This window comes from Argopecten irradians, chromosome 2 (assembly GCF_041381155.1).
Source record: "Argopecten irradians isolate NY chromosome 2, Ai_NY, whole genome shotgun sequence".
Taxonomy (NCBI): domain Eukaryota; kingdom Metazoa; phylum Mollusca; class Bivalvia; order Pectinida; family Pectinidae; genus Argopecten; species Argopecten irradians.
This window is the reverse complement of record NC_091135.1, coordinates 64,505,685-64,521,227: the sequence shown is the minus strand read 5'-3', so window position 1 is coordinate 64,521,227 and position 15,543 is coordinate 64,505,685.

The following is a 15,543-nucleotide window of genomic DNA, read 5'->3' as shown; positions in this document are numbered from 1 at the left end:
AACAACTGTCAGTCTATTTATATACGCAACACAGTACATACTGGTTATCTACATTTTACATGGGGTCCAAAGGGCCTGGGTAACTCACTTTCTGGTTAACAAAAATTCGTTTATGTTTTCAAGTTCCTTAGAAAAGAATTATGGAAGATGCCATGATAGCTGCTCCCATCTTTCAGTGAAGGTCAAGGTCATTGATTTGTTAACGTCGTAGGGTTACTTCACTTATTGGTCGAAATTCGTATCCCCATTTCACTCATTTCTCGAACTTCTTCTACTTTTTTCACTTTTGATCAAACTTAGTAGCCCTTCTTCAGTTACTGGTCCTAGTACTTCACTCATTGGTCAAATTTCTTAGTTCTACATCACTCTCATTGATCAAACTTTGCATGTTTTTTTTAAATTTTCACTCATTGGTCAAACTAGTAGTCCTTCGCCCATTGGTCAAACTCAGCAAATCTTCACTCATTGGTCAAACTTCGTATTCCTTCTTCACTCATTGGTTATTGGTTTAAACAATTTACCACAAGCCCTCCAAATCTGATTTATGGCTTCAAAGCAAAGGCCAGCTGGTGAAGGGTCTTAAGTAAAGGTACCAAGGTTACCAAGTATAGGTACCAAGGTTACCAAGTGTAGGTACCAAGGTAACAAAGTGTAGGTACCAAGGTAACCAAGTATAGGTACCAAGGTTACCAAGTGTAGGTACCAAGGTAATCAAGTGTAGGTACCAAGGTAACCAAGTGTAGGTACCAAGGTAACCAAGTGTAGGTACCAAGGTTACCAAGTGTAAGTACCAAGGTTACCAAGTGTAGGTACCAAGGTAACCAAGTGTAGGTACCAAGGTTACCAAGTGTAGGTACCAAGGTTACCAAGTGTCAGTACCAAGGTTACCAAGTGTAGGTACCAAGGTTACCAAGTGTAGGTATCAAGGTTACCAAGTTTAGGTACCAAGGTCACCAAGTGTAGGTACCAAGGTTACCAAGTGTAAGTACCAAGGTAACCAAGTGTAGGTACCAAGGTTACTACTAAGTGTAGATACCAAGGTCACAGTGTAGTACCAGGTTACCAAAGTGTAGATACAAGGTACCAAATGTAGGTACCAAGGTTACCAAGTGTAAGTACCAAGGTTACCAAGTGTAGGTACCAAGGTCACCAAGTGTAGGTACCAAGATAATTAAATGTTGTTACCATGATAACCAAGTGTAGGTACCAAGGTTACCAAGTGTAGGTATCAAGATAATCAAATGTCATTACCATGGTAACCAAGTGTAGGTACCAAGATAATCAAATGTCATTACCATGGTACCCAAGTGTAGGTACCAAGATAATCAAATGTCGTTACCATGGTAACCAAGTGTAGGTACCAAGGTTACCAAGTGTAGGTACCAAGATAATCAAATGTCATTAGCATGGTACCCAAGTGTAGGTACCAAGGTTACCAAATGTAGGTACCAAGGTTACCAAGTGTAGGTACCCAAGGTCACCAAGTGTAGGTACCAAGGTTACAAAGTGTAAGTACCAAGGTTACCAAGTGTAGGTACCAAGGTTACCAAGGGTAAGTACCAAGGTTACCAAGTGTAGGTACCAAGGTAACCAAGTGTAGGTACCAAGGCTACTAAGTGTAGATACCAAGGTTACCAAGTGTAGGTACCAAGGTTACCAAGTGTAAGTACCAAGACCCAAGTAACCAAGTGTAGGTACCAAGGTTACCAAGGGTAAGTACCAAGGTTACCAAGTGTAGGTACCAAGGTAACCAAGTGTAGGTACCAAGGCTACTAAGTGTAGATACCAAGGTTACCAAGTGTAGGTACCAAGGTTACCAAGTGTAAGTACCAAGGTTACCAAGTGTAGGTACCAAGGTCACCAAGTGTAGGTACCAATGTAACCAAGTGTAGGTACCAAGGCTACCAAGTGTAAGTACCAAGGTTACCAAGTGTAGATACCAACGTTACCAAGTGTAAGTACCAAGGTTACCAAGTGTATGTACCAAGGTAACCAAGTGTAGGTACCAAGGTAACCAAGTGTAAGTACCAAGTTTATCAAGTGTAGGTACCAAGATTACTTAGTGTAGGTACCAAGATTACTTAGTGTAGGTACCAAGGTTACCAAGTGTAGGTACCAAGGTCACCAAGTGTAGGTACCAAGGTTACCAAGTGTAGGTACCAAGGTTACCAAGTGTAGGTACCAAGGTTACCAAGTGTAAGTACCAAGGTTACCAAGTGTAGGTACCAAGGTTACCAAGTGTAGGTACCAAGGTTACCAAGTGTAGGTACCAAGGTTACCAAGTGTAGGTACCAAGGTAACCAAGTGTAGGTACCAAGGTTACCAAGTGTAGGTACCAAGGTTACCAAGTGTAGTACCAAGGTTACCAAGTGTAGGTACCAAGGTTACCAAGTGTAGGTACCAAGGTTACCAAGGGTAAGTACCAAGGTTACCAAGTGTAGGTACCAAGTACCAAGGTTACCAAGGCTAAGTGTATACCAAGGTAACCAAGTGTAAGTACCAAGGTTACCAAGTGTATGTACCAAGGTAACCAAGTGTAGGTACCAAGGTAACCAAGTGTAAGTACCAAGTTTATCAAGTGTAGGTACCAAGATTACTTAGTGTAGGTACCAATGTCACCAAGTGTAGGTACCAAGGTGTCACCAAGTGTAGGTACCAATGTCACCAAGTGTAGGTACCAAGGTCATCAAGTGTTGGTACCATGGTTACTAAGTGTAGGTACCAAGGTTACCAAGTGTAGGTACCAAGGTCACCAAGTGTAGGTACCAAGGTAACCAAGTGTAGGTACCAAGGTAACCAAGTGTAGGTACCAAGGTTACCAAGTGTAAGTACCAAGGTTACCAAGTGTAGGTACCAAGGTAACCAAGTGTAGGTACAAAGGTAACCAAGTGTAGGTACCAAGGTTACCAAGTGTAGGTACCAAGGTTACCAAGTGTAGGTACCAAGGTTACCAAGTGTAGGTACCAAGGTAACCAAGTGTAGGTACCAAGGTAACCAAGTGTAGGTACCAAGGTTACCAAGTGTAGTTCCAAGGTTACCAAGTGTAGGTACCCAAGGTAACCAAGTGTAGGTACCAAGGTAACCAAGTGTAGGTACCCAAGGTAACCAAGTGTAGGTACCAAGGTTACCAAGTGTAGGTACCAAGGTTACCAAGTGTAGGTACCAAGGTAACCAAGTGTAGGTACCAAGGTTACCAAGTGTAGGTACCAAGGTTACCAAGTGTAGGTACCCAAGGTAACCAAGTGTAGGTACCAAGGTTACCAAGGGTAAGTACCAAGGTTACCAAGTGTAGGTACCAAGGTAACCAAGTGTAGGTACCAAGGCTACTAAGTGTAGATACCAAGGTTACCAAGTGTAGGTACCAAGGTTACCAAGTGTAAGTACCAAGGTTACCAAGTGTAGGTACCAAGGTCACCAAATGTAGGTACCAATGTAACCAAGTGCAGGTACCAAGGCTACCAAGTGTAAGTACCAAGGTTACCAAGTGTAGGTACCAACGTTACCAAGTGTAAGTACCAAGGTTACCAAGTGTAGGTACCAAGGTCACCAAGTGTAGGTACTAAGGTAACCAAGTGTAAGTACCAAGTTTATCAAGTGTAGGTACCAAGATTACTTAGTGTAGGTACCAATGTCACCAAGTGTAGGTACCAAGGTCACCAAGTGTAGGTACCAATGTCACCAAGTGTAGGTACCAAGATCATCAAGTGTTGGTACCATGGTTACTAAGTGTAGGTACCAAGGTATTAAGTATAGGTACCAAGGTTACCAAGTGTAGGTACCAAGGTCACCAAGTGTAGGTACCAAGGTAACCAAGTGTAAGTACCAAGGTTACCAAGTGTAAGTACCAAGGTTACAAAGTGTAGGTACCAAGGTAACCAAGTGTAGGTACCAAGGTAACCAAGTGTAGGTACCAAGGTAACCAAGTGTAGGTACCAAGGTTACCAAGTGTAATTCCAAGGTTACAAAGTGTAGGTACCAAGGTTACCAAGTGTAAGTACCAAGGTTACCAAGTGTAGGTACCAAGATAATTAAATGTTGTTACCATGATAACCAAGTGTAGGTACCAAGGTTACCAAGTGTAGGTATCAAGATAATCAAATGTCATTACCATGGTAACCAAGTGTAGGTACCAAGATAATCAAATGTCATTACCATGGTACCTAGTGTAGGTACCAAGATAATCAAATGTCGTTACCATGGTAACCAAGTGTAGGTACCAAGGTTACCAAGTGTAGGTACAAAGATAATCAAATGTCATTACCATGGTAACCAAGTGTAGGTACCAAGGTTACCAAGTGTAGGTACCAAGATAATCAAATGTAATTACCATGGTACCCAAGTGTAGGTACCAAGGTTACCAAATGTAGGTACCAAGGTTACCAAGTGTAGGTACCCAAGGTCACCAAGTGTAGGTACCAAGGTTACAAAGTGTAAGTACCAAGGTTACCAAGTGTAGGTACCCAAGGTTACCAAGTGTAGGTACCCAAGGTAACCAAGTGTAGGTACCCAAGGTAACCAAGTGTAGGTACCCAAGGTAACCAAGTGTAGGTACCCAAGGTCACCAAGTGTAGGTACCAAGGTTACAAAGTGTAAGTACCAAGGTTACCAAGTGTAGGTACCAAGGTACCAAGTGTAGGTACCAAGTGTAGGTACCAAGTAATCAAATGTCATTACCATGGTAACCAAGTGTAGGTACCAAGGTTACCAAGTGTAGGTACCCAAGGTTACCAAGTGTAAGTACCAAGGTTACCAAGTGTAGGTACCCAAGGTTACCAAGTGTAGGTACCAAGGTAACCAAGTGTAGGTACCAAGGTAACCAAGTGTAGGTACCCAAGGTAACCAAGTGTAGGTACCCAAGGTAACCAAGTGTAGGTACCCAAGGTAACCAAGTGTAGGTACCCAAGGTAACCAAGTGTAGGTACCCAAGGTAACCAAGTGTAGGTACCCAAGGTAACCAAGTGTAGGTACCCAAGGTTACAAAGTGTAAGTACCAAGGTTACCAAGTGTAGGTACCCAAGGTTACCAAGTGAAGGTACCAAGATAATCAAATGTCATTACCAGGTAACCAAGTGTAGGTACCAAGGTTACCAAGTGTAGGTACCAAGATAATCAATGTATTACCATGGTACCCAAGTGTAGGTACCAAGGTTACCAAGGTATGTAGGTACCCAAGGTAACCAAGTGTAGGTACCCAAGGTTATCAAGTGTAGGTACCCAAGGTAACCAAGTGTAGGTACCCAAGGTAACCAAGTGTAGGTACCCAAGGTAACCAAGTGTAGGTACCCAAGGTAACCAAGTGTAGGTACCAAGGTTACCAAGTGTAAGTACCAAGGTAACCAAGTGTAGGTACCCAAAGTAACCAAGTGTAGGTACCCAAGGTAACCAAGTGTAGGTACCCAAGGTAACCAAGTGTAGGTACCAAGGTTACCAAGTGTAAGTACCAAGGTTACCAAGTGTAGGTACCCAAGGTAACCAAGTGTAGGTACCAAGGTTACCAAGTGTAGGTACCCAAGGTAACCAAGTGTAGGTACCCAAGGTAACCAAGTGTAGGTACCCAAGGTAACCAAGTGTAGGTACCAAGGTTACCAAGTGTAGGTACCCAAGGTTACCAAGTGTAGGTACCCAAGGTAACCAAGTGTAGGTACCAAGGTTACCAAGTGTAAGTACCAAGGTTACCAAGTGTAGGTACCCAAGGTAACCAAGTGTAGGTACCCAAGGTTACCTAGTGTAGGTACACAAGGTAACCAAGTGTAGGTACCCAAGGTTACCTAGTGTAGGTACACAAGGTAACCAAGAGTAGGTACCCAAGGTAACCAAGTGTAGGTACCCAAGGTAACCAAGTGTAGGTACCCAAGGTAGCCAAGTGTAGGTACCCAAGGTTACCTAGTGTAGGTACACAAGGTAACCAAGAGTAGGTACCAAGGTTACCAAGTGTAAGTACCAAGGTTACCAAGTGTAGGTACCCAAGGTAACCAAGTGTAGGTACCCAAGGTTACCTAGTGTAGGTACCCAAGGTAACCAAGTGTAGGTACCCAAGGTTACCTAGTGTAGGTACACAAGGTAACCAAGTGTAGGTACCCAAGGTAACCAAGTGTAGGTACCCAAGGTAGCCAAGTGTAGGTAACAAGGTAACCAAGTGTAGGTACCCAAGGTAGCCAAGTGTAGGTACCCAAGGTAGCCAAGTGTAGGTACCCAAGGTTACCTAGTGTAGGTACACAAGGTAACCAAGTGTAGGTACCCAAGGTAACCAAGGATCTCATCGTGTTAACCTCTTTAATATTACATTAACCCAATTTATTTTCAGTAGACCTCGAACGCAATTCAAATGTTACTGATTAGTTGTAGCGAAGACTAAAAAAAGTTGTTTACTTAATTGAATACAATACATATGTAAGCAATAAGTACTACAATAAGCACAAACCAAATAAGTGTAAATATTTTTATGGGTGGTACACGATATAACACTATTTTCAAAGAGTTAGCTCAAAAGAATACATTTATATATAAACTGTTGCGATGTGCAACATTCTGCCTAGGTCTGGTAACTTTCTGGAGATCATTAGAAAACTGTTCCACATCTGGACCGCCACAAAGCTAAAGGACCATATGAGGTTGTATCTACTCTTGGTATATCGACCATAGATATCACACTGCATACCATCAGTCAAACAGAGCCAATCATTTAAAACATATACTCATTCCATGATTTATTGGATTAAAACACAATCATTATAACATATTATCATCTTTATGAAACAATACAAATACCTGTATATATAAAATCTAATCAAGACAAGCGTTTATAAAATACTTTAAATTCTTTTAAAATCTATATTACACACGAATACAACAATGTATACAACAGTCAAACCATGTGCAAAGCGTTTTTAAAATACTTTTACTTCTTTAAAAATCTATATTGCACACGAATACAACAATGTATACAACAGTAAAACCGTGTATGTAACTTATAATATCCTAATGTAGAAAAGGTTGTTATCTTTATCTATATAAATACATTTAGTTGTGCAGTAAACTATTTCTATTAGTGAAATGCTATGTGCAATAATATTCTGGACAATACAGATACTTTTCCATATGCTCTGGGACAAACAAGAATGAAGCTTAACAGAGTTATGTCCCTTCTTTAATGAATTAAAGATCTCTACACCCCTGAACTATCTCATAGTAAAACTGGAGGCAAAAGAACAGAACAGGTCATTTAGTCCTTTGATGTACATCAAAAGAGCCGTCTGCCTCGCCAGACATATATGTGCAATTGTGATTAACAATGGCAAACGAGATAAGAGATTGAATAAACTCAAATATTTCTTGAGAAAAAAACATTATGAATTGATAAACAACAGTATTTACTTGGCTAGAGTCATATCCATAAATGAATTACAGAAAGTAAAGTGGAACCAGTGAACCACACTATGCCATTCGTGGTCACACAGAACCCTTGTCATCAAAATATCTTAGAAAAGGCAAAGGACATAATTCCAATTTTACATCAAAGCCAAGATGTGACAACTTGTGAAAAAAAAAAATTGAAATCCCCACAAATAAGCGACAGCCACCAAATTTGAAAAGGATATTTACAAGTGCATGATTTAATGATTCAGAGGGATGCATCTACTTGGTAACAAAATGTGGAGACACGCAATGTGGGACCTGCATTTATATTCACGAAGGACCAATCTACTTTTAAAGACAGGAAAAAAGTAATACCTTATAATAATTCAAGTTGCAAAAGCAGAAAACTTATTTATGTTATTGTATGTCCCAATTGTAAAGAATTCTACATAGGACAAACAGGAAATGCACTGAGTGAGAGAGTCCGAGTTCAGCTAATATGCTCACCAGAAACTCAGAAAATCCCACTCAGTGCACACTTCGACACATGTGGTAAAGGCTATTTTACTATATTCCCATTTTACATGATGGGAGATGCTGGTATTACAAACAGACTCTGCAAAGAAAAGATGTTTGTAAAATTATTTAAACCATTCTTGAATGGTCATTAATATGTACATAATTGATTTGTATCAATAATTTAATAATATAATACCTGTACCCATAATTACTGACAATACTGTTACCTCCCCTGTTTTATTGGTCTATATGACGCCCTACAAGACCGCCTGAAAGGCCTGAAAACGTTAGCCGAAAGGAATGCCCTGTTGATATTTTTATTTTTAGTACATGTAGGATTATATGAATGCCTATATACATGTATGACTGTCTACATATACGTATAATTGTCTATATATATGTAAACTGTATGCCTACCTTTTTATATAGTCACATGTATGACTGTCTACATATACGTATAATTGTCTATATATATGTAAACTGTATGCCTACCTTTTTATATAGTCACATGTATGACTGTCTACATATATGTATAATTGCCTATATATATGTAAACTGTATGCCTACCTTTTTATATAGTCACATGTATGACTGTCTACATAATACGTATAATTGTCTATGTATATGTAAACTGTATGCCTACATTTTATATAGTCACATGTATAACTGTCTACATAATACGTATAATTGTCTATGTATATGTAAACTGTATGCCTACATTTTTATATAGTCACATGTATGACTGTCTACATATATGTATCGCTCACCTGGTTTTTTTTGTTGTTTTTTGAGTAATTCTGTAATTTAGTAATTTGTGATTAAAAATTGTACCCACGATTTGTTTAACTTTAATCCCAACCATATAATGATGCTATAAATACCATAGGAATACACAGTTTCAGAGAGAAAGTAATTTATATGAAAATAGTAGCCTAATTAACTTTTTTGGCCCCGCGCCTAAGGCCCTAGGGGGTCAGCCCTATCATTTTTACTATTTTAAATCCCATTCCTATAAGGATGCTACCATTGCATTATGAGTGCTCCCCCATGCTTTGTTTCTGAGAAAAAGTTGTTTATATGGAAATAGCCCAATTGACCCTTTTGACCACGCCCCTCAGGCCCCCTTGGGTCAGCCCAATCATTTGTACAATTTTGAATCCCCACCCTATAAGGATGGGACCATTACATTATGAGTGTTTTCCCAAGCTTAGTTTCAGAGAAGAAGTCGTTTATTTGGAAACAGCCAAATTGACCCCTTTTGACCCGCCGCCTCAGGCCCCTGGGTATCAGCCCCATCATTTGTACAATTTTGAATCCCCACTCTATAAGGATGCTACCAATGCATTATGGGTACTAACCCAAGCTCAGTTTCATAGAAGAAGTTGTTTATATGTGCTACCAATGCATTATGGGTGCTATCCCATGATCAGTTTTAGAGAAGAAGTTGTTTATATGGAAATAGCCAAAGTGACCTCTTTTGGCCCCGCCCCTCAGGCCCCTTGGGGGTCAGCCCCATCATTTGTAGAATTTTGAATCCCCACCCTATAAAGATGCTACCATTACATTATGATTGTTATCCTATACTTAGTTTCAGAGAAGAAGTCGTTTATATGGAAATAGCCAAATTGATCCGTTTAGGCCCACCCCTCAGGCCCCTTGGGGGTCAGCCCCATCATTTGTAGAATTTTGAATCCCCACCCTATAAGGATGCTACCATTACATTATGATTGTTCTCCCATGCTTAATTTCAGAGAGGAAATCGTTTATATGGAAACAGCCAAATTGACCCCTTTTGACCCCGCTCCTCAGGCCCCTGGGGGGTCAGCCCCATCATTTGTACAATTTTCAGTCAGTAACCCATAAGGATGCTACCAATATAATTTTGTTGAATTCCGACAAGCGGTTATGGAGAAAAAGTTGATTGTTGACGGACAGATGTACGACGGACAACGAACACCACGGTATGGCATAGCTCACCTTGGTCCTTCAGACCAGGTGAGCTAAAAACAGATCAATCAGAAAAAAACATGTACTATAAATCTCAAAATGTACATAGGCCAAACTATACAATTGCTATTTTTTTCTATTAATTTAAAAGTACGTGTATCAATGTTACCACACAATGTTACCACATCATCCTAAGTACTAATGTTTGGTTGGTGTATGTTATTTGATGCTATATAGACACCAAGTACTAATGTTTGGTTGGTGTATGTTATTGATGCTATATAGACACCAAGTACTAATGTTTGGTTGGTGTAGGTTATTATATTGATGCTATATAGACACCAAGTACTAATGTTTGGTTGGTGTATGTTATTATATTGATGCTATATAGACACCAAGTACTAATGTTTGGTTGGTGTAGGGTTATTGATGCTATATAGACATCAAGTACTAATGTTTGGTTGGTGTATGTTATTGATGCTATATAGACACCAAGTACTAATGTTTGGTTGGTGTAGGTTATTGATGCTATATAGACACCAAGTACTAATGTTTGGTTGGTGTATGTTATTGATGCTATATAGACACCAAGTACTAATGTTTGGTTGGTGTATGTTATTGATGCTATATAGACACCAAGTACTAATGTTTGGTTGGTGTATGTTATTGATGCTATATAGACACCAAGTACTAATGTTTGGTTGGTGTAGGTTATTATATTGATGCTATATAGACACCAAGTACTAATGTTTGGTTGGTGTATGTTATTGATGCTATATAGACACCAAGTACTAATGTTTGGTTGGTGTATGTTATTGATGCTATATAGACACCAAGTACTAATGTTTGGTTGGTGTAGGTTATTGATGCTATATAGACACCAAGTACTAATGTTTGGTTGGTGTAGGTTATTGATGCTATATAGACACCAAGTACTAATGTTTGGTTGGTGTATGTTATTATATTGATGCTATATAGACACCAAGTACTAATGTTTGGTTGGTGTATGTTATTGATGCTATATAGACACCAAGTACTAATGTTTGGTTGGTGTATGTTATTGATGCTATATAGACACCAAGTACTAATGTTTGGTTGGTGTATGTTATATTGATGCTATATAGACACCAAGTACTAATGTTTGGTTGGTGTATGTTATTGATGCTATATAGACACCAAGTACTAATGTTTGGTTGGTGTATGTTATTGATGCTATATAGACACCAAGTACTAATGTTTGGTTGGTGTATGTTATTGATGCTATATAGACACCAAGTACTAATGTTTGGTTGGTGTATGTTATTGATGCTATATAGACACCAAGTACTAATGTTTGGTTGGTGTATGTTATTGATGCTATATAGACACCAAGTACTAATGTTTGGTTGGTGTATGTTATTGATGCTATATAGACACCAAGTACTAATGTTTGGTTGGTGTAGGTTTATTGATGCTATATAGACACCAAGTACTAATGTTTGGTTGGTGTATGTTATTGATGCTATATAGACACCAAGTACTAATGTTTGGTTGGTGTAGGTTATTGATGCTATATAGACACCAAGTACTAATGTTTGGTTGGTGTAGGTTATTGATGCTATATAGACACCAAGTACTAATGTTTGGTTGGTGTATGTTATTGATGCTATATAGACACCAAGTACTAATGTTTGGTTGGTGTATGTTATTGATGCTATATAGACACCAAGTACTAATGTTTGGTTGGTGTATGTTATTATATTGATGCTATATAGACACCAAGTACTAATGTTTGGTTGGTGTATGTTATTGATGCTATATAGACACCAAGTACTAATGTTTGGTTTTTGATGCTATATAGACACCAAGTACAATGTTTGGTTATATTTGATGCTATATAGACACCAAGTACTAATGTTTGGTTGGTGTATGTTATTGATGCTATATAGACACCAAGTACTAATGTTTGGTTGGTGTATGTTATTATATTGATGCTATATAGACACCAAGTACTAATGTTTGGTTGGTGTAGGTTATTGATGCTATATAGACACCAAGTACTAATGTTTGGTTGGTGTAGGTTATTGATGCTATATAGACACCAAGTACTAATGTTTGGTTGGTGTATGTTATTGATGCTATATAGACACCAAGTACTAATGTTTGGTTGGTGTATGTTATTGATGCTATATAGACACCAAGTACTAATGTTTGGTTGGTGTATGTTATTGATGCTATATAGACACCAAGTACTAATGTTTGGTTGGTGTAGGTTATTATATTGATGCTATATAGACACCAAGTACTAATGTTTGGTTGGTGTATGTTATTGATGCTATATAGACACCAAGTACTAATGTTTGGTTGGTGTATGTTATTATATTGATGCTATATAGACACCAAGTACTAATGTTTGGTTGGTGTATGTTATTGATGCTATATAGACACCAAGTACTAATGTTTGGTTGGTGTATGTTATTGATGCTATATAGACACCAAGTACTAATTTTGGTTGGTGTATGTTATTGATGCTATATAGACACCAAGTACTAATGTTTGGTTGGTGTAGGTTATTGATGCTATATAGACACCAAGTACTAATGTTTGGTTGGTGTATGGTTATTGATGCTATATAGACACCAAGTACTAATGTTTGGTTGGTGTATTTATTATATTGATGCTATATAGACACCAAGTACTAATGTTTGGTTGGTGTATGTTATTGATGCTATATAGACACCAAGTACTAATGTTTGGTTGGTGTAGGTTATTGATGCTATATAGACACCAAGTACTAATGTTTGGTTGGTGTATGTTATTATATTGATGCTATATAGACACCAAGTACTAATGTTTGGTTGGTGTAGGTTATTATATTGATGCTATATAGACACCAAGTACTAATGTTTGGTTGGTGTATGTTATTGATGCTATATAGACACCAAGTACTAATGTTTGGTTGGTGTATGTTATTGATGCTATATAGACACCAAGTACTAATGTTTGGTTGGTGTATTATATTGATGCTATATAGACACCAAGTACTAATGTTTGGTTGGTGTATGTTATTATATTGATGCTATATAGACACCAAGTACTAATGTTTGGTTGGTGTATGTTATTATATTGATGCTATATAGACACCAAGTACTAATGTTTGGTTGGTGTATGTTATTGATGCTATATAGACACCAAGTACTAATGTTTGGTTGGTGTATGTTATTGATGCTATATAGACACCAAGTACTAATGTTTGGTTGGTGTATGTTTATTGATGCTATATAGACACCAAGTACTAATGTTTGGTTGGTGTAGGTTATGATGCTATATAGACACCAAGTACTAATGTTTGGTTGGTGTATGTTATTATATTGATGCTATATAGACACCAAGTACTAATGTTTGGTTGGTGTATGTTATTATATGATGCTATATAGACACCAAGTACTAATGTTTGGTTGGTGTAGGTTATTATATTGATGCTATATAGACACCAAGTACTAATGTTTGGTTGGTGTATGTTATTGATGCTATATAGACACCAAGTACTAATGTTGGTTGGTTGGTGTATGTTATATTTTGATGCTATATAGACACCAAGTACTAATGTTTGGTTGGTGTATTTATTGATGCTATATATAGACACCAAGTACTAATGTTTGGTTGGTGTATGTTATTGATGCTATATAGACACCAAGTACTAATGTTTGGTTGGTGTATGTTATTGATGCTATATAGACACCAAGTACTAATGTTTGGTTGGTGTATGTTATTGATGATGCTATATAGACACCAAGTACTAATGTTTGGTTGGTGTATTTATTTGATGCTATATAGACACCAAGTACTAATGTTTGGTTGGTGTATGTTATTGATTGATATATAGACACCAAGTACTAATGTTTGGTTGGTGTAGTTATTGATGCTATATAGACACCAAGTACTAATGTTTGGTTGGTGTATTTATTGATGCTATATAGACACCAAGTACTAATGTTTGGTTGGTGTATGTTATAGACACCAATATATGTTGTGTGGATTATATATAGCTATATAACACCAAGTACTAATGTTTGGTTGGTGTATGTTATTGATGCTATATAGACACCAAGTACTAATGTTTGGTTGGTGTATGTTATTATATTGATGCTATATAGACACCAAGTACTAATGTTTGGTTGGTGTATGTTATTATATTGATGCTATATAGACACCAAGTACTAATGTTTGGTTGGTGTAGGTTATTATATTGATGCTATATAGACACCAAGTACTAATGTTTGGTTGGTGTAGGTTATTATATTGATGCTATATAGACACCAAGTACTAATGTTTGGTTGGTGTATGTTATTGATGCTATATAGACACCAAGTACTAATGTTTGGTTGGTGTATGTTATTGATGCTATATAGACACCAAGTACTAATGTTTGGTTGGTGTATGTTATTGATGCTATATAGACACCAAGTACTAATGTTTGGTTGGTGTATGTTATTGATGCTATATAGACACCAAGTACTAATGTTTGGTTGGTGTAGGTTATTATATTGATGCTATATAGACACCAAGTACTAATGTTTGGTTGGTGTATGTTATTGATGCTATATAGACACCAAGTACTAATGTTTGGTTGGTGTATGTTATTGATGCTATATAGACACCAAGTACTAATGTTTGGTTGGTGTATGTTATTGATGCTATATAGACACCAAGTACTAATGTTTGGTTGGTGTAGGTTATTGATGCTATATAGACACCAAGTACTAATGTTTGGTTGGTGTATGTTATTGATGCTATATAGACACCAAGTACTAATGTTTGGTTGGTGTATGTTATTATATTGATGCTATATAGACACCAAGTACTAATGTTTGGTTGGTGTATGTTATTGATGCTATATAGACACCAAGTATATGTTTGGTTGGTGTAGTTATTGATGCTATATAGACACCAAGTACTAATGTTTGGTTGGTGTAGTTATTATATTGATGCTATATAGACACCAAGTACTAATGTTTGGTTGGTGTAGGTTATTATGATGCTATATAGACACCAAGTACTAATGTTTGGTTGGTGTATGTTATTATATTGATGCTATATAGACACCAAGTACTAATGTTTGGTTGGTGTAGTTATTATATTGATGCTATATAGACACCAAGTACTAATGTTTGGTTGGTGTATGTTATTGATGCTATATAGACACCAAGTACTAATGTTTGGTTGGTGTATGTTATTGATGTATATAGACACCAAGTACTATTTTGGTTGGTGTATGTTATTGATGCTATATAGACACAAGTACACCACAAGTACTAATGTTTGGTTGGTGTATGTTATTGATGCTATATAGACACCAAGTACTAATGTTTGGTTGGTGTATGTTATTGATGCTATATAGACACCAAGTACTAATGTTTGGTTGGTGTATGTTATTGATGCTATATAGACACCAAGTACTAATGTTTGGTTGGTGTATGTTATTATATTGATGCTATATAGACACCAAGTACTAATGTTTTGGTTGGTGTATGTTATTGATGCTATATAGACACCAAGTACTAATGTTTGGTTGGTGTATGTTATTGATGCTATATAGACACCAAGTACTAATGTTTGGTTGGTGTATGTTATTGATGCTATATAGACACCAAGTACTAATGTTTGGTTGGTGTATGTTATTATATTGATGCTATATAGACACCAAGTACTAATGTTTGGTTGGTGTAGGTTATTGATGCT